Source organism: Pelophylax lessonae (genome assembly GCF_965119305.1).
Source record: "Pelophylax lessonae genome assembly, chromosome: 7".
NCBI lineage: Eukaryota > Metazoa > Chordata > Amphibia > Anura > Ranidae > Pelophylax > Pelophylax lessonae.
Genome location: NC_138774.1, coordinates 28,106,579 through 28,127,539, shown reverse-complemented (window position 1 = coordinate 28,127,539; position 20,961 = coordinate 28,106,579).

Here is a 20,961-nt window from a genome sequence, read left to right as displayed (position 1 = left end):
TGAGCTGTAGAGATGAGTTCATCAAACTTTCTCCAAGGGTGTCGTATGTTAGTCTCTTAGGTGGACGGATTAGCCGTCTAAGCCTTGAATACATGTCTCTACAGCTTCAGACTCACGATCGGTATTATTATGTGATAAGCACTGAACAAATTGCCTAATAGTGCTACGTAAAAACTGTGTTTTTCACAATAGAAACAACATGTTAAAATCTTGATGGATTTTCACAATATCTCATATTGTTGTGTCCATTTGTTCAGATGGCAGTGGTAGGGTTGACCGTGTGGCCTAATGGATAAGGCATCTGACTTCGGATCAGAAGATTGAGGGTTCGAGTCCCTTCATGGTCGATTTTGCACTTCTGCTAGTTATTTGCAATGAACCCACGACTTCTAGATAAAGGAATCATGATTGACTATTAGATATTGTATATGTTGTACAATAAGAAATGCTAATATGTTGTAAACAAGGATTGAGTCAAACATTCGGAAGTTCACTGAACGTACAAATTTGTCGGGCGCTTGCCCCGCCGAACATCCTGCAAGGCACCGGGCACTGCACAAGGCATTCTGCACCCTTATTGGGCAGAGCTTTGCCAAACTAGGGTGCAGTGTAAGCTGGTAGTTAAGCAGTGGCGTTCTTATCAACTGATGGGTCAACAGTTTCGATGGGTTTCCCCGCTTATAGCTGAATTTAAAAAAAATATGCCATTTAAAAAAAAAAAACAAAGGCCTGGGGTTGTCCCCAATTCTATATCAGACCCTTCGGGTCTGGTATGGATTTTATGAGGGTCCCCCCAAAAACCATATCAGACCCTTATGCGAGCATTCAGCCCGGCAGGTCTGGAAAGGGGTGGGGGGTGAACAAGCGAGACCGCCCTACTAGGCCACATGCCCTCAACATGGGGGGGTGGTTTGGGGCAGGGGGGCTGTTCTTCCATACCCCACAGCACCTTGTCCCCATGTTGATGGGGAAATGGGTTTCTTCCCTAAAACCCTGAGCTGTGGTTGTCGGGGTCTGCGGGCAAGGGCTAATCGGAATCTGGAAACCCCTTTTATCAAGGGCACTCCCAGATCCCAGCACCTTGTTAAGAGTTGTTCACTTCCCAACAGTTGGGTGTTCTGGTCTCTGGATGGAGGCGTAGGTTCAAATCCCACTTCTGACAGTACACTTTTCTTAAATTGCATTATAATGTATTTATCACATCAACTCTTCAAAGAATGAATCTTGTATATCTAGCACCATACCTCCTATACTTCTGTTCAGATTCCATTTGTCTTTGTAGCCTATGTTTGCATGACATGTATGTCCCTGTCAGTTCCACCTAAGCAGCCACCCTTATGTGCATGCTCCCAGAGGGACTATGAAGGTTTGGGTGGAGGAAATATGGGGCATATAGTTCTGACACAAGAGGTCACCTGAGAATAGTGCAAATCCCCTGATTACACTTACTAGTGAATGAGGCTGCCCATATATCACTAGTCAATTGTCAGGATGGCCGAGCGGTCTAAGGCGCCAGACTCAAGAAGTGTGTTCTCTTCCCAACAGTTGGGTATTCTGGTCTTCAAATGGAGGCGTGGGTTCAAATCCCACTTCTGACAGTAACCTTTTCTTAAGTTGCATTATAATGTATTTATCACATCAACTCTTCAAAGAATTCATCTTGTATATACAGCACCATACATCATGCACTTCTATTGTTGAGGTCAAATTTGTCTTTGCAGCCTCTGCATAGCATGTATGTAGTACTGACCCATTAGGAGTTGCTTGAAATTGCATGTTCTTCTGTGCCGCCTTGACCCTGTGAACTGTTCAGTCCTCCTGACACTCTAGGTTCAGACATGTTGTGTATACCTTTAAATGACACAATGCAGATCTCTTTTAACTCTTTAGAGTTACTTTACTCAAAAGAAAGGCTTAAAAGAGGTATTAATCAACGAGGCCCTAGATAAACCGCCAGGACTTAGTTGAAATAATACTAGTGTAATGGAATCCGATGACCCACACTGTACTTTAGGTAAATAATTATATGGCTTCCTCGCAGTAATGAACATAGATATCAAATCCCATCCGCCGTCATACAAAGCTAGCCTGACACTTTGTTTGTATACTGGAAACAACTCACTCCATTATTGAACAAGGAACAGACTTTAATACACTTGAGAAGAAAGTCAGTCACTACATGATTATTTACCCAAAATATCACACCATGGTTAGATAACGAGGTACAGCTGACTCATGGCTAATCTCCATTAACATGTTAATTAACTCAGTACACTTAAGCCAGCCTGGAAGACCAGACTGCCGGCACCAAGGCTAAAACAAGATACAATACACATATCATAGTGTAAATACTGAGAACCCACCGTAAACAATAGGTGAGAAAATCAGCATAATTTACAATGCGTGGAAGACAGGTGTTTGAGCTGATGACATGCATCTGTTACAAGTCTGACCAACTGAAGCAGTCCAAACCATCAATTTATCCGTCACATTGTTTTTTTTTTTTTTCAGTCTCAGTGATGGTGCGTACCATCACAACTAGGAAAACAGTTAGGTAACCATTTGCAGTAACAATCAAATAACACCAGTATACACAGTATCAGAAAGTAGTGAATGGATCACTCAGAAAAACTATGAATTGCTTTTAGGAATACTCCTACTAAAGGGGGACCCCAGACCAGCCTATAGTACCTATATCCTAATGGGAGATGAGGTAATCTAGATACAAGCAGCGTGTCCCCTTTAAAAGCAATAAAATAGCAATGTTTAAAGTGCAAGACCTTGCTATTATCTTCACCGGCAGTTGGAGTCCAAAGAACAAAGATTTCCCAAATGTAGCACAGTGTGAGACAAGCAGTGCAAGATAGCTGGATCTGACTAATAATGATCCGCTATTTGATCCAGATGTAGTGTGTTTGTATATCCCGTGTTTAAAGGGATGTAGTAGTAGCTGATAACTTGATTTTGAGTAGGTGCTCTCCCACCGATCCTGTTGACTGTTTTATAACTCCTTGAAGACCAAGCAATAAAGTATAAAAGTCATCAGATACATTTAGATCATTTTGATAACAACCCATTAATAGATTACGGACCCACCAAGAAGTGTCAAAGGGTAGGGCAGGGTCATCCTCCAGCAAAGGTTCGGTAGAAGAAGCTGGCACTTGACTAGAACGTTGAGCTGTAGAGATGAGTTCATCAAACTTTCTCCAAGGGTGTCGTATGTTAGTCTCTTAGGTGGACGGATTAGCCGTCTAAGCCTTGAATACATGTCTCTACAGCTTCAGACTCACGATTGGTATTATTATGTGATAAGCACTGAACAAATTGCCTAATAGTGCTACGTAAAAACTGTGTTTTTCACAATAGAAACAACATGTTAAAATCTTGATGGATTTTCACAATATCTCATATTGTTGTGTCCATTTGTTCAGTTGGCAGTGGTAGGGTTGACCGTGTGGCCTAATGGATAAGGCATCTGACTTCGGATCAGAAGATTGAGGGTTCGAGTCCCTTCATGGTTGATTTTGCACTTCTGCTAGTTATTTGCAATGAACCCACGACTTCTAGATAAAGGAATCATGATTGACTATTAGATATTGTATATGTTGTACAATAAGAAATGCTAATATGTTGTAAACAAGGATTGAGTCAAACATTCGGAAGTTCACTGAACGTACAAATTTGTCGGGCGCTTGCCCCGCCGAACATCCTGCAAGGCACCGGGCACTGCACAAGGCATTCTGCACCCTTATTGGGCAGAGCTTTGCCAAACTAGGGTGCAGTGTAAGCTGGTAGTTAAGCAGTGGCGTTCTTATCAACTGATGGGTCAACAGTTTCGATGGGTTTCCCCGCTTATAGCTGAATTTAAAAAAAATATGCCATTTAAAAAAAAAAAACAAAGGCCTGGGGTTGTCCCCAATTCTATATCAGACCCTTCGGGTCTGGTATGGATTTTTTGAGGGTCCCCCCAAAAACCATATCAGACCCTTATGCGAGCATTCAGCCCGGCAGGTCTGGAAAGGGGTGGGGGGTGAACAAGCGAGACCGCCCTACTAGGCCACATGCCCTCAACATGGGGGGGTGGTTTGGGGCAGGGGGGCTGTTCTTCCATACCCCACAGCACCTTGTCCCCATGTTGATGGGGAAATGGGTTTCTTCCCTAAAACCCTGAGCTGTGGTTGTCGGGGTCTGCGGGCAAGGGCTAATCGGAATCTGGAAACCCCTTTTATCAAGGGCACTCCCAGATCCCAGCACCTTGTTAAGAGTTGTTCCCTTCCCAACAGTTGGGTGTTCTGGTCTCTGGATGGAGGCGTAGGTTCAAATCCCACTTCTGACAGTACACTTTTCTTAAATTGCATTATAATGTATTTATCACATCAACTCTTCAAAGAATGAATCTTGTATATCTAGCACCATACCTCCTATACTTCTATTGTTCAGATTCCATTTGTCTTTGTAGCCTATGTTTGCATGACATGTATGTCCCTGTCAGTTCCACCTAAGCAGCCACCCTTATGTGCATGCTCCCAGAGGGACTATGAAGGTTTGGGTGGAGGAAATATGGGGCATATAGTTCTGACACAAGAGGTCACCTGAGAATAGTGCAAATCCCCTGATTACACTTACTAGTGAATGAGGCTGCCCATATATCACTAGTCAATTGTCAGGATGGCCGAGCGGTCTAAGGCGCCAGATTCAAGAAGTGTGTTCTCTTCCCAACAGTTGGGTATTCTGGTCTCCAAATGGAGGCGTGGGTTCAAATCCCACTTCTGACAGTAACCTTTTCTTAAGTTGCATTATAATGTATTTATCACATCAACTCTTCAAAGAATTCATCTTGTATATACAGCACCATACATCATGCACTTCTATTGTTGAGGTCAAATTTGTCTTTGCAGCCTCTGCATAGCATGTATGTAGTACTGACCCATTAGGAGTTGCTTGAAATTGCATGTTCTTCTGTGCCGCCTTGACCCTGTGAACTGTTCAGTCCTCCTGACACTCTAGGTTCAGACATGTTGTGTATACCTTTAAATGACACAATGCAGATCTCTTTTAACTCTTTAGAGTTACTTTACTCAAAAGAAAGGCTTAAAAGAGGTATTAATCAACGAGGCCCTAGATAAACCGCCAGGACTTAGTTGAAATAATACTAGTGTAATGGAATCCGATGACCCACACTGTACTTGTGGTAAGTAAGTATATGGCTTCCTCGCAGTAATGAACATAGATATCAAATCCCATTCGCCGTCATACAAAGCTAGCCTGACACTTTGTTTGTATACTGGAAACAACTCACTCCATTATTGAACAAGGAACAGACTTTAATACACTTGAGAAGAAAGTCAGTCACTACATGATTATTTACCCAAAATATCACACCATGGTTAGATAACGAGGTACAGCTGACTCATGGCTAATCTCCATTAACATGTTAATTAACTCAGTACACTTAAGCCAGCCTGGAAGACCAGACTGCCGGCACCAAGGCTAAAACAAGATACAATACACATATCATAGTGTAAATACTGAGAACCCACCGTAAACAATAGGTGAGAAAATCAGCATAATTTACAATGCGTGGAAGACAGGTGTTTGAGCTGATGACATGCATCTGTTACAAGTCTGACCAACTGAAGCAGTCCAAACCATCAATTTATCCGTCACATTGTTTTTTTTTTTTTTCAGTCTCAGTGATGGTGCGTACCATCACAACTAGGAAAACAGTTAAGTAACCATTTGCAGTAACAATCAAATAACACCAGTATACACAGTATCAGAAAGTAGTGAATGGATCACTCAGAAAAACTATGAATTGCTTTTAGGAATACTCCTACTAAAGGGGGACCCCAGACCAGCCTATAGTACCTATATCCTAATGGGAGATGAGGTAATCTAGATACAAGCAGCGTGTCCCCTTTAAAAGCAATAAAATAGCAATGTTTAAAGTGCAAGACCTTGCTATTATCTTCACCGGCAGTTGGAGTCCAAAGAACAAAGATTTCCCAAATGTAGCACAGTGTGAGACAAGCAGTGCAAGATAGCTGGATCTGACTAATAATGATCCGCTATTTGATCCAGATGTAGTGTGTTTGTATATCCCGTGTTTAAAGGGATGTAGTAGTAGCTGATAACTTGATTTTGAGTAGGTGCTCTCCCACCGATCCTGTTGACTGTTTTATAACTCCTTGAAGACCAAGCAATAAAGTGTACAAGTCATCAGATACATTTAGATCATTTTGATAACAACCCATTAATAGATTACGGACCCACCAAGAAGTGTCAAAGGGTAGGGCAGGGTCATCCTCCAGCAAAGGTTCGGTAGAAGAAGCTGGCACTTGACTAGAACGTTGAGCTGTAGAGATGAGTTCATCAAACTTTCTCCAAGGGTGTCGTATGTTAGTCTCTTAGGTGGACGGATTAGCCGTCTAAGCCTTGAATACATGTCTCCTACAGCTTCAGACTCACGATCGGTATTATTATGTGATAAGCACTGAACAAATTGCCTAATAGTGCTACGTAAAAACTGTGTTTTTCAAAATAGAAACAACATGTTAAAATCTTGATGGATTTTCACAATATCTCATATTGTTGTGTCCATTTGTTCAGATGGCAGTGGTAGGGTTGACCGTGTGGCCTAATGGATAAGGCGTCTGACTTCGGATCAGAAGATTGAGGGTTCGAGTCCCTTCATGGTCGATTTTGCACTTCTGCTAGTTATTTGCAATGAACCCACGACTTCTAGATAAAGGAATCATGATTGACTATTAGATATTGTATATGTTGTACAATAAGAAATGCTAATATGTTGTAAACAAGGATTGAGTCAAACATTCGGAAGTTCACTGAACGTACAAATTTGTCGGGCGCTTGCCCCGCCGAACATCCTGCAAGGCACCGGACACTTCACAAGGCATTCTGCACCCTTATTGGGAAGAGCTTTGCCAAACTAGGGTGCAGTGTAAGCTGGTAGTTAAGCAGTGGCGTTCTTATCAACTGATGGGTCAACAGTTTCGATGGGTTTCCCCGCTTATAGCTGAATTTAAAAAAAATATGCCATTTAAAAAAAAAAAAAAAAGGCCTGGGGTTGTCCCCAATTCTATATCAGACCCTTCGGGTCTGGTATGGATTTTATGAGGGTCCCCCCAAAAACCATATCAGACCCTTATGCGAGCATTCAGCCCAGCAGGTCTGGAGGGTGAACAAGCGAGACCGCCCTACTAGGCCACATGCCCTCAACATGGGGGGGTGGTTTGGGGCAGGGGGGCTGTTCTTCCATACCCCACAGCACCTTGTCCCCATGTTGATGGGGAAATGGGTTTCTTCCCTAAAACCCTGAGCTGTGGTTGTCGGGGTCTGCGGGCAAGGGCTAATCGGAATCTGGAAACCCCTTTTATCAAGGGCACTCCCAGATCCCAGCACCTTGTTAAGAGTTGTTCACTTCCCAACAGTTGGGTGTTCTGGTCTCTGGATGGAGGCGTAGGTTCAAATCCCACTTCTGACAGTACACTTTTCTTAAATTGCATTATAATGTATTTATCACATCAACTCTTCAAAGAATGAATCTTGTATATCTAGCACCATACCTCCTATACTTCTGTTCAGATTCCATTTGTCTTTGTAGCCTATGTTTGCATGACATGTATGTCCCTGTCAGTTCCACCTAAGCAGCCACCCTTATGTGCATGCTCCCAGAGGGACTATGAAGGTTTGGGTGGAGGAAATATGGGGCATATAGTTCTGACACAAGAGGTCACCTGAGAATAGTGCAAATCCCCTGATTACACTTACTAGTGAATGAGGCTGCCCATATATCACTAGTCAATTGTCAGGATGGCCGAGCGGTCTAAGGCGCCAGACTCAAGAAGTGTGTTCTCTTCCCAACAGTTGGGTATTCTGGTCTCCAAATGGAGGCGTGGGTTCAAATCCCACTTCTGACAGTAACCTTTTCTTAAGTTGCATTATAATGTATTTATCACATCAACTCTTCAAAGAATTCATCTTGTATATACAGCACCATACATCATGCACTTCTATTGTTGAGGTCAAATTTGTCTTTGCAGCCTCTGCATAGCATGTATGTAGTACTGACCCATTAGGAGTTGCTTGAAATTGCATGTTCTTCTGTGCCGCCTTGACCCTGTGAACTGTTCAGTCCTCCTGACACTCTAGGTTCAGACATGTTGTGTATACCTTTAAATGACACAATGCAGATCTCTTTTAACTCTTTAGAGTTACTTTACTCAAAAGAAAGGCTTAAAAGAGGTATTAATCAACGAGGCCCTAGATAAACCGCCAGGACTTAGTTGAAATAATACTAGTGTAATGGAATCCGATGACCCACACTGTACTTGTGGTAAGTAAGTATATGGCTTCCTCGCAGTAATGAACATAGATATCAAATCCCATCCGCCGTCATACAAAGCTAGCCTGACACTTTGTTTGTATACTGGAAACAACTCACTCCATTATTGAACAAGGAACAGACTTTAATACACTTGAGAAGAAAGTCAGTCACTACATGATTATTTACCCAAAATATCACACCATGGTTAGATAACGAGGTACAGCTGACTCATGGCTAATCTCCATTAACATGTTAATTAACTCAGTACACTTAAGCCAGCCTGGAAGACCAGACTGCCGGCACCAAGGCTAAAACAAGATACAATACACATATCATAGTGTAAATACTGAGAACCCACCGTAAACAATAGGTGAGAAAATCAGCATAATTTACAATGCGTGGAAGACAGGTGTTTGAGCTGATGACATGCATCTGTTACAAGTCTGACCAACTGAAGCAGTCCAAACCATCAATTTATCCGTCACATTGTTTTTTTTTTTTTTCAGTCTCAGTGATGGTGCGTACCATCACAACTAGGAAAACAGTTAGGTAACCATTTGCAGTAACAATCAAATAACACCAGTATACACAGTATCAGAAAGTAGTGAATGGATCACTCAGAAAAACTATGAATTGCTTTTAGGAATACTCCTACTAAAGGGGGACCCCAGACCAGCCTATAGTACCTATATCCTAATGGGAGATGAGGTAATCTAGATACAAGCAGCGTGTCCCCTTTAAAAGCAATAAAATAGCAATGTTTAAAGTGCAAGACCTTGCTATTATCTTCACCGGCAGTTGGAGTCCAAAGAACAAAGATTTCCCAAATGTAGCACAGTGTGAGACAAGCAGTGCAAGATAGCTGGATCTGACTAATAATGATCCGCTATTTGATCCAGATGTAGTGTGTTTGTATATCCCGTGTTTAAAGGGATGTAGTAGTAGCTGATAACTTGATTTTGAGTAGGTGCTCTCCCACCGATCCTGTTGACTGTTTTATAACTCCTTGAAGACCAAGCAATAAAGTATACAAGTCATCAGATACATTTAGATCATTTTGATAACAACCCATTAATAGATTACGGACCCACCAAGAAGTGTCAAAGGGTAGGGCAGGGTCATCCTCCAGCAAAGGTTCGGTAGAAGAAGCTGGCACTTGACTAGAACGTTGAGCTGTAGAGATGAGTTCATCAAACTTTCTCCAAGGGTGTCGTATGTTAGTCTCTTAGGTGGACGGATTAGCCGTCTAAGCCTTGAATACATGTCTCTACAGCTTCAGACTCACGATTGGTATTATTATGTGATAAGCACTGAACAAATTGCCTAATAGTGCTACGTAAAAACTGTGTTTTTCACAATAGAAACAACATGTTAAAATCTTGATGGATTTTCACAATATCTCATATTGTTGTGTCCATTTGTTCAGATGGCAGTGGTAGGGTTGACCGTGTGGCCTAATGGATAAGGCATCTGACTTCGGATCAGAAGATTGAGGGTTCGAGTCCCTTCATGGTCGATTTTGCACTTCTGCTAGTTATTTGCAATGAACCCACGACTTCTAGATAAAGGAATCATGATTGACTATTAGATATTGTATATGTTGTACAATAAGAAATGCTAATATGTTGTAAACAAGGATTGAGTCAAACATTCGGAAGTTCACTGAACGTACAAATTTGTCGGGCGCTTGCCCCGCCGAACATCCTGCAAGGCACCGGGCACTGCACAAGGCATTCTGCACCCTTATTGGGCAGAGCTTTGCCAAACTAGGGTGCAGTGTAAGCTGGTAGTTAAGCAGTGGCGTTCTTATCAACTGATGGGTCAACAGTTTCGATGGGTTTCCCCGCTTATAGCTGAATTTAAAAAAAATATGCCATTTAAAAAAAAAAAACAAAGGCCTGGGGTTGTCCCCAATTCTATATCAGACCCTTCGGGTCTGGTATGGATTTTATGAGGGTCCCCCCAAAAACCATATCAGACCCTTATGCGAGCATTCAGCCCGGCAGGTCTGGAAAGGGGTGGGGGGTGAACAAGCGAGACCGCCCTACTAGGCCACATGCCCTCAACATGGGGGGGTGGTTTGGGGCAGGGGGGCTGTTCTTCCATACCCCACAGCACCTTGTCCCCATGTTGATGGGGAAATGGGTTTCTTCCCTAAAACCCTGAGCTGTGGTTGTCGGGGTCTGCGGGCAAGGGCTAATCGGAATCTGGAAACCCCTTTTATCAAGGGCACTCCCAGATCCCAGCACCTTGTTAGGAGTTGTTCACTTCCCAACAGTTGGGTGTTCTGGTCTCTGGATGGAGGCGTAGGTTCAAATCCCACTTCTGACAGTACACTTTTCTTAAATTGCATTATAATGTATTTATCACATCAACTCTTCAAAGAATGAATCTTGTATATCTAGCACCATACCTCCTATACTTCTGTTCAGATTCCATTTGTCTTTGTAGCCTATGTTTGCATGACATGTATGTCCCTGTCAGTTCCACCTAAGCAGCCACCCTTATGTGCATGCTCCCAGAGGGACTATGAAGGTTTGGGTGGAGGAAATATGGGGCATATAGTTCTGACACAAGAGGTCACCTGAGAATAGTGCAAATCCCCTGATTACACTTACTAGTGAATGAGGCTGCCCATATATCACTAGTCAATTGTCAGGATGGCCGAGCGGTCTAAGGCGCCAGACTCAAGAAGTGTGTTCTCTTCCCAACAGTTGGGTATTCTGGTCTCCAAATGGAGGCGTGGGTTCAAATCCCATTTCTGACAGTAACCTTTTCTTAAGTTGCATTATAATGTATTTATCACATCAACTCTTCAAAGAATTCATCTTGTATATACAGCACCATACATCATGCACTTCTAATGTTGAGGTCAAATTTGTCTTTGCAGCCTCTGCATAGCATGTATGTAGTACTGACCCATTAGGAGTTGCTTGAAATTGCATGTTCTTCTGTGCCGCCTTGACCCTGTGAACTGTTCAGTCCTCCTGACACTGTAGGTTCAGACATGTTGTGTATACCTTTAAATGACACAATGCAGATCTCTTTTAACTCTTTAGAGTTACTTTACTCAAAAGAAAGGCTTAAAAGAGGTATTAATCAACGAGGCCCTAGATAAACCGCCAGGACTTAGTTGAAATAATACTAGTGTAATGGAATCCGATGACCCACACTGTACTTGTGGTAAGTAAGTATATGGCTTCCTCGCAGTAATGAACATAGATATCAAATCCCATCCGCCGTCATACAAAGCTAGCCTGACACTTTGTTTGTATACTGGAAACAACTCACTCCATTATTGAACAAGGAACAGACTTTAATACACTTGAGAAGAAAGTCAGTCACTACATGATTATTTACCCAAAATATCACACCATGGTTAGATAACGAGGTACAGCTGACTCATGGCTAATCTCCATTAACATGTTAATTAACTCAGTACACTTAAGCCAGCCTGGAAGACCAGACTGCCGGCACCAAGGCTAAAACAAGATACAATACACATATCATAGTGTAAATACTGAGAACCCACCGTAAACAATAGGTGAGAAAATCAGCATAATTTACAATGCGTGGAAGACAGGTGTTTGAGCTGATGACATGCATCTGTTACAAGTCTGACCAACTGAAGCAGTCCAAACCATCAATTTATCCGTCACATTGTTTTTTTTTTTTTTCAGTCTCAGTGATGGTGCGTACCATCACAACTAGGAAAACAGTTAAGTAACCATTTGCAGTAACAATCAAATAACACCAGTATACACAGTATCAGAAAGTAGTGAATGGATCACTCAGAAAAACTATGAATTGCTTTTAGGAATACTCCTACTAAAGGGGGACCCCAGACCAGCCTATAGTACCTATATCCTAATGGGAGATGAGGTAATCTAGATACAAGCAGCGTGTCCCCTTTAAAAGCAATAAAATAGCAATGTTTAAAGTGCAAGACCTTGCTATTATCTTCACCGGCAGTTGGAGTCCAAAGAACAAAGATTTCCCAAATGTAGCACAGTGTGAGACAAGCAGTGCAAGATAGCTGGATCTGACTAATAATGATCCGCTATTTGATCCAGATGTAGTGTGTTTGTATATCCCGTGTTTAAAGGGATGTAGTAGTAGCTGATAACTTGATTTTGAGTAGGTGCTCTCCCACCGATCCTGTTGACTGTTTTATAACTCCTTGAAGACCAAGCAATAAAGTGTACAAGTCATCAGATACATTTAGATCATTTTGATAACAACCCATTAATAGATTACGGACCCACCAAGAAGTGTCAAAGGGTAGGGCAGGGTCATCCTCCAGCAAAGGTTCGGTAGAAGAAGCTGGCACTTGACTAGAACGTTGAGCTGTAGAGATGAGTTCATCAAACTTTCTCCAAGGGTGTCGTATGTTAGTCTCTTAGGTGGACGGATTAGCCGTCTAAGCCTTGAATACATGTCTCCTACAGCTTCAGACTCACGATCGGTATTATTATGTGATAAGCACTGAACAAATTGCCTAATAGTGCTACGTAAAAACTGTGTTTTTCAAAATAGAAACAACATGTTAAAATCTTGATGGATTTTCACAATATCTCATATTGTTGTGTCCATTTGTTCAGATGGCAGTGGTAGGGTTGACCGTGTGGCCTAATGGATAAGGCGTCTGACTTCGGATCAGAAGATTGAGGGTTCGAGTCCCTTCATGGTCGATTTTGCACTTCTGCTAGTTATTTGCAATGAACCCACGACTTCTAGATAAAGGAATCATGATTGACTATTAGATATTGTATATGTTGTACAATAAGAAATGCTAATATGTTGTAAAAAAGGATTGAGTCAAACATTCGGAAGTTCACTGAACGTACAAATTTGTCGGGCGCTTGCCCCGCCGAACATCCTGCAAGGCACCGGGCACTGCACAAGGCATTCTGCACCCTTATTGGGCAGAGCTTTGCCAAACTAGGGTGCAGTGTAAGCTGGTAGTTAAGCAGTGGCGTTCTTATCAACTGATGGGTCAACAGTTTCGATGGGTTTCCCCGCTTATAGCTGAATTTAAAAAAAATATGCCATTTAAAAAAAAAAAAAAAAGGCCTGGGGTTATCCCCAATTCTATATCAGACCCTTCGGGTCTGGTATGGATTTTATGAGGGTCCCCCCAAAAACCATATCAGACCCTTATGCGAGCATTCAGCCCGGCAGGTCTGGAGGGTGAACAAGCGAGACCGCCCTACTAGGCCACATGCCCTCAACATGGGGGGGTGGTTTGGGGCAGGGGGGCTGTTCTTCCATACCCCACAGCACCTTGTCCCCATGTTGATGGGGAAATGGGTTTCTTCCCTAAAACCCTGAGCTGTGGTTGTCGGGGTCTGCGGGCAAGGGCTAATCGGAATCTGGAAACCCCTTTTATCAAGGGCACTCCCAGATCCCAGCACCTTGTTAAGAGTTGTTCACTTCCCAACAGTTGGGTGTTCTGGTCTCTGGATGGAGGCGTAGGTTCAAATCCCACTTCTGACAGTACACTTTTCTTAAATTGCATTATAATGTATTTATCATATCAACTCTTCAAAGAATGAATCTTGTATATCTAGCACCATACCTCCTATACTTCTATTGTTCAGATTCCATTTGTCTTTGTAGCCTATGTTTGCATGACATGTATGTCCCTGTCAGTTCCACCTAAGCAGCCACCCTTATGTGCATGCTCCCAGAGGGACTATGAAGGTTTGGGTGGAGGAAATATGGGGCATATAGTTCTGACACAAGAGGTCACCTGAGAATAGTGCAAATCCCCTGATTACACTTACTAGTGAATGAGGCTGCCCATATATCACTAGTCAATTGTCAGGATGGCCGAGCGGTCTAAGGCGCCAGACTCAAGAAGTGTGTTCTCTTCCCAACAGTTGGGTATTCTGGTCTCCAAATGGAGGCGTCGGTTCAAATCCCACTTCTGACAGTACCCTTTTCTTAAGTTGCATTATAATGTATTTATCACATCAACTCTTCAAAGAATTCATCTTGTATATACAGCACCATACATCATGCACTTCTATTGTTGAGGTCAAATTTGTCTTTGCAGCCTCTGCATAGCATGTATGTATTACTGACCCATTAGGAGTTGCTTGAAATTGCATGTTCTTCTGTGCCGCCTTGACCCTGTGAACTGTTCAGTCCTCCTGACACTCTAGGTTCAGACATGTTGTGTATACCTTTAAATGACACAATGCAGATCTCTTTTAACTCTTTAGAGTTACTTTACTCAAAAGAAAGGCTTAAAAGAGGTATTAATCAACGAGGCCCTAGATAAACCGCCAGGACTTAGTTGAAATAATACTAGTGTAATGGAATCCGATGACCCACACTGTACTTGTGGTAAGTAAGTATATGGCTTCCTCGCAGTAATGAAAATAGATATCAAATCCCATCCGCCGTCATACAAAGCTAGCCTGACACTTTGTTTGTATACTGGAAACAACTCACTCCATTATTGAACAAGGAACAGACTTTAATACACTTGAGAAGAAAGTCAGTCACTACATGATTATTTACCCAAAATATCACACCATGGTTAGATAACGAGGTACAGCTGACTCATGGCTAATCTCCATTAACATGTTAATTAACTCAGTACACTTAAGCCAGCCTGGAAGACCAGACTGCCGGCACCAAGGCTAAAACAAGATACAATACACATATCATAGTGTAAATACTGAGAACCCACCGTAAACAATAGGTGAGAAAATCAGCATAATTTACAATGCGTGGAAGACAGGTGTTTGAGCTGATGACATGCATCTGTTACAAGTCTGACCAACTGAAGCAGTCCAAACCATCAATTTATCTGTCACATTGTTTTTTTTTTTTTTCAGTCTCAGTGATGGTGCGTACCATCACAACTAGGAAAACAGTTAAGTAACCATTTGCAGTAACAATCAAATAACACCAGTATACACAGTATCAGAAAGTAGTGAATGGATCACTCAGAAAAACTATGAATTGCTTTTAGGAATACTCCTACTAAAGGGGGACCCCAGACCAGCCTATAGTGCCTATATCCTAATGGGAGATGAGGTAATCTAGATACAAGCAGCGTGTCCCCTTTAAAAGCAATAAAATAGCAATGTTTAAAGTGCAAGACCTTGCTATTATCTTCACCGGCAGTTGGAGTCCAAAGAACAAAGATTTCCCAAATGTAGCACAGTGTGAGACAAGCAGTGCAAGATAGCTGGATCTGACTAATAATGATCCGCTATTTGATCCAGATGTAGTGTGTTTGTATATCCCGTGTTTAAAGGGATGTAGTAGTAGCTGATAACTTGATTTTGAGTAGGTGCTCTCCCACCGATCCTGTTGACTGTTTTATAACTCCTTGAAGACCAAGCAATAAAGTATACAAGTCATCAGATACATTTAGATCATTTTGATAACAACCCATTAATAGATTACGGACCCACCAAGAAGTGTCAAAGGGTAGGGCAGGGTCATCCTCCAGCAAAGGTTCGGTAGAAGAAGCTGGCACTTGACTAGAACGTTGAGCTGTAGAGATGAGTTCATCAAACTTTCTCCAAGGGTGTCGTATGTTAGTCTCTTAGGTGGACGGATTAGCCGTCTAAGCCTTGAATACATGTCTCCTACAGCTTCAGACTCACGATCGGTATTATTATGTGATAAGCACTGAACAAATTGCCTAATAGTGCTACGTAAAAACTGTGTTTTTCAAAATAGAAACAACATGTTAAAATCTTGATGGATTTTCACAATATCTCATATTGTTGTGTCCATTTGTTCAGATGGCAGTGGTAGGGTTGACCGTGTGGCCTAATGGATAAGGCGTCTGACTTCGGATCAGAAGATTGAGGGTTCGAGTCCCTTCATGGTCGATTTTGCACTTCTGCTAGTTATTTGCAATGAACCCACGACTTCTAGATAAAGGAATCATGATTGACTATTAGATATTGTATATGTTGTACAATAAGAAATGCTAATATGTTGTAAAAAAGGATTGAGTCAAACATTCGGAAGTTCACTGAACGTACAAATTTGTCGGGCGCTTGCCCCGCCGAACATCCTGCAAGGCACCGGGCACTGCACAAGGCATTCTGCACCCTTATTGGGCAGAGCTTTGCCAAACTAGGGTGCAGTGTAAGCTGGTAGTTAAGCAGTGGCGTTCTTATCAACTGATGGGTCAACAGTTTCGATGGGTTTCCCCGCTTATAGCTGAATTTAAAAAAAATATGCCATTTAAAAAAAAAAACAAAGGCCTGGGGTTGTCCCCAATTCTATATCAGACCCTTCGGGTCTGGTATGGATTTTATGAGGGTCCCCCCAAAAACCATATCAGACCCTTATGCGAGCATTCAGCCCGGCAGGTCTGGAAAGGGGTGGGGGGTGAACAAGCGAGACCGCCCTACTAGGCCACATGCCCTCAACATGGGGGGGTGGTTTGGGGCAGGGGGGCTGTTCTTCCATACCCCACAGCACCTTGTCCCCATGTTGATGGGAAAATGGGTTTCTTCCCTAAAACCCTGAGCTGTGGTTGTCGGGGTCTGCGGGCAAGGGCTAATCGGAATCTGGAAACCCCTTTTATCAAGGGCACTCCCAGATCCCAGCACCTTGTTAAGAGTTGTTCACTTCCCAACAGTTGGGTGTTCTGGTCTCTGGATGGAGGCGTAGGTTCAAATCCTACTTCTGACAGTACACTTTTCTTAAATTGCATTATAATGTATTTATCACATCAACTCTTCAAAGAATGAATCTTGTATATCTAGCACAATACCTCCTATACTTCTATTGTTCAGATTCCATTTGTCTTTGTAGCCTATGTTTGCATGACATGTATGTCCCTGTCAGTTCCACCTAAGCAGCCACCCTTATGTGCATGCTCCCAGAGGGACTATGAAGGTTTGGGTGGAGGAAATATGGGGCATATAGTTCTGACACAAGAGGTCACCTGAGAATAGTGCAAATCCCCTGATTTCACTTACTAGTGAATGAGGCTGCCCATATATCACTAGTCAATTGTCAGGATGGCCGAGCGGTCTAAGGCGCCAGACTCAAGAAGTGTGTTCTCTTCCCAACAGTTGGGTATTCTGGTCTCCAAATGGAGGCGTGGGTTCAAATCCCACTTCTGACAGTACCCTTTTCTTAAGTTGCATTATAATGTATTTATCACATCAACTCTTCAAAGAATTCATCTTGTATATACAGCACCATACATCATGCACTTCTATTGTTGAGGTCAAATTTGTCTTTGCAGCCTCTGCATAGCATGTATGTAGTACTGACCCATTAGGAGTTGCTTGAAATTGCATGTTCTTCTGTGCCGCCTTGACCCTGTGAACTGTTCAGTCCTCCTGACACTCTAGGTTCAGACATGTTGCGTATACCTTTAAATGACACAATGCAGATCTCTTTTAACTCTTTAGAGTTACTTTACTCAAAAGAAAGGCTTAAAAGAGGTATTAATCAACGAGGCCCTAGATAAACCGCCAGGACTTAGTTGAAATAATACTAGTGTAATGGAATCCGATGACCCACACTGTACTTGTGGTAAGTAAGTATATGGCTTCCTCGCAGTAATGAACATAGATATCAAATCCCATCCGCCGTCATACAAAGCTAGCCTGACACTTTGTTTGTATACTGGAAACAACTCACTCCATTATTGAACAAGGAACAGACTTTAATACACTTGAGAAGAAAGTCAGTCACTACATGATTATTTACCCAAAATATCACACCATGGTTAGATAACGAGGTACAGCTGACTCATGGCTAATCTCCATTAACATGTTAATTAACTCAGTACACTTAAGCCAGCCTGGAAGACCAGACTGCCGGCACAAAGGCTAAAACAAGATACAATACACATATCATAGTGTAAATACTGAGAACCCACCGTAAACAATAGGTGAGAAAATCAGCATAATTTACAATGCGTGGAAGACAGGTGTTTGAGCTGATGACATGCATCTGTTACAAGTCTGACCAACTGAAGCAGTCCAAACCATCAATTTATCCGTCACATTGTTTTTTTTTTTTTTCAGTCTCAGTGATGGTGCGTACCATCACAACTAGGAAAACAGTTAAGACACCATTTGCAGTAACAATCAAATAACACCAGTATACACAGTATCAGAAAGTAGTGAATGGATCACTCAGAAAAACTATGAATTGCTTTTAGGAATACTCCTACTAAAGGGGGACCCCAGACCAGCCTATAGTACCTATATCCTAATGGGAGATGAGGTAATCTAGATACAAGCAGCGTGTCCCCTTTAAAAGCAATAAAATAGCAATGTTTAAAGTGCAAGACCTTGCTATTATCTTCACCGGCAGTTGGAGTCCAAAGAACAAAGATTTCCCAAATGTAGCACAGTGTGAGACAAGCAGTGCAAGATAGCTGGATCTGACTAATAATGATCCGCTATTTGATCCAGATGTAGTGTGTTTGTATATCCCGTGTTTAAAGGGATGTAGTAGTAGCTGATAACTTGATTTTGAGTAGGTGCTCTCCCACCGATCCTGTTGACTGTTTTATAACTCCTTGAAGACCAAGCAATAAAGTATAAAAGTCATCAGATACATTTAGATCATTTTGATAACAACCCATTAATAGATTACGGACCCACCAAGAAGTGTCAAAGGGTAGGGCAGGGTCATCCTCCAGCAAAGGTTCGGTAGAAGAAGCTGGCACTTGACTAGAACGTTGAGCTGTAGAGATGAGTTCATCAAACTTTCTCCAAGGGTGTCGTATGTTAGTCTCTTAGGTGGACGGATTAGCCGTCTAAGCCTTGAATACATGTCTCTACAGCTTCAGACTCACGATTGGTATTATTATGTGATAAGCACTGAACAAATTGCCTAATAGTGCTACGTAAAAACGGTGTTTTTCAAAATAGAAACAACATGTTAAAATCTTGATGGATTTTCACAATATCTCATATTGTTGTGTCCATTTGTTCAGATGGCAGTGGTAGGGTTGACCGTGTGGCCTAATGGATAAGGCGTCTGACTTCGGATCAGAAGATTGAGGGTTCGAGTCCCTTCATGGTCGATTTTGCACTTCTGCTAGTTATTTGCAATGAACCCACGACTTCTAGATAAAGGAATCATGATTGACTATTAGATATTGTATATGTTGTACAATAAGAAATGCTAATATGTGGTAAAAAAGGATTGAGTCAAACATTCGGAAGTTCACTGAACGTACAAATTTGTCGAGCGCTTGCCCCACCGAACATCTTGCAAGGCACCGGGCACTGCACAAGGCATTCTGCACCCTTATTGGGCAGAGCTTTGCCAAACTAGGGTGCAGTGTAAGCTGGTAGTTAAGCAGTGGCGTTCTTATCAACTGATGGGTCAACAGTTTCGATGGGTTTCCCCGCTTATAGCTGAATTTAAAAAAAATATGCCATTTAAAAAAAAAAAACAAAGGCCTGGGGTTGTCCCCAATTCTATATCAGACCCTTCGGGTCTGGTATGGATTTTATGAGGGTCCCCCCAAAAACCATATCAGACCCTTATGCGAGCATTCAGCCCGGCAGGTCTGGAAAGGGGTGGGGGGTGAACAAGCGAGACCGCCCTACTAGGCCACATGCCCTCAACATGGGGGGGTGGTTTGGGGCAGGGGGGCTGTTCTTCCATACCCCACAGCACCTTGTCCCCATGTTGATGGGGAAATGGGTTTCTTCCCTAAAACCCTGAGCTGTGGTTGTCGGGGTCTGCGGGCAAGGGCTAATCGGAATCTGGAAACCCCTTTTATCAAGGGCACTCCCAGATCCCAGCACCTTGTTAAGAGTTGTTCACTTCCCAACAGTTGGGTGTTCTGGTCTCTGGATGGAGGCGTAGGTTCAAATCCCACTTCTGACAGTACACTTTTCTTAAATTGCATTATAATGTATTTATCACATCAACTCTTCAAAGAATGAATCTTGTATATCTAGCACCATACCTCCTATACTTCTATTGTTCAGATTCCATTTGTCTTTGTAGCCTATGTTTGCATGACATGTATGTCCCTGTCAGTTCCACCTAAGCAGCCACCCTTATGTGCATGCTCCCAGAGGGACTATGAAGGTTTGGGTGGAGGAAATATGGGGCATATAGTTCTGACACAAGAGGTCACCTGAGAATAGTGCAAATCCCCTGATTACACTTACTAGTGAATGAGGCTGCCCATATATCACTAGTCAATTGTCAGGATGGCCGAGCGGTCTAAGGCGCCAGACTCAAGAAGTGTGTTCTCTTCCCAACAGTTGGGTATTCTGGTCTCCAAATGGAGGCGTGGGTTCAAATCCCACTTCTGACAGTAACCTTTTCTTAAGTTGCATTATAATGTATTTATCACATCAACTCTTCAAAGAATTCATCTTGTATATACAGCACCATACATCATGCACTTCTATTGTTGAGGTCAAATTGGTCTTTGCAGCCTCTGCATAGCATGTATGTAGTACTGACCCATTAGGAGTTGCTTGAAATTGCATGTTCTTCTGTGCCGCCTTGACCCTGTGAACTGTTCAGTCCTCCTGACACTCTAGGTTCAGACATGTTGTGTATACCTTTAAATGACACAATGCAGATCTCTTTTAACTCTTTAGAGTTACTTTACTCAAAAGAAAGGCTTAAAAGAG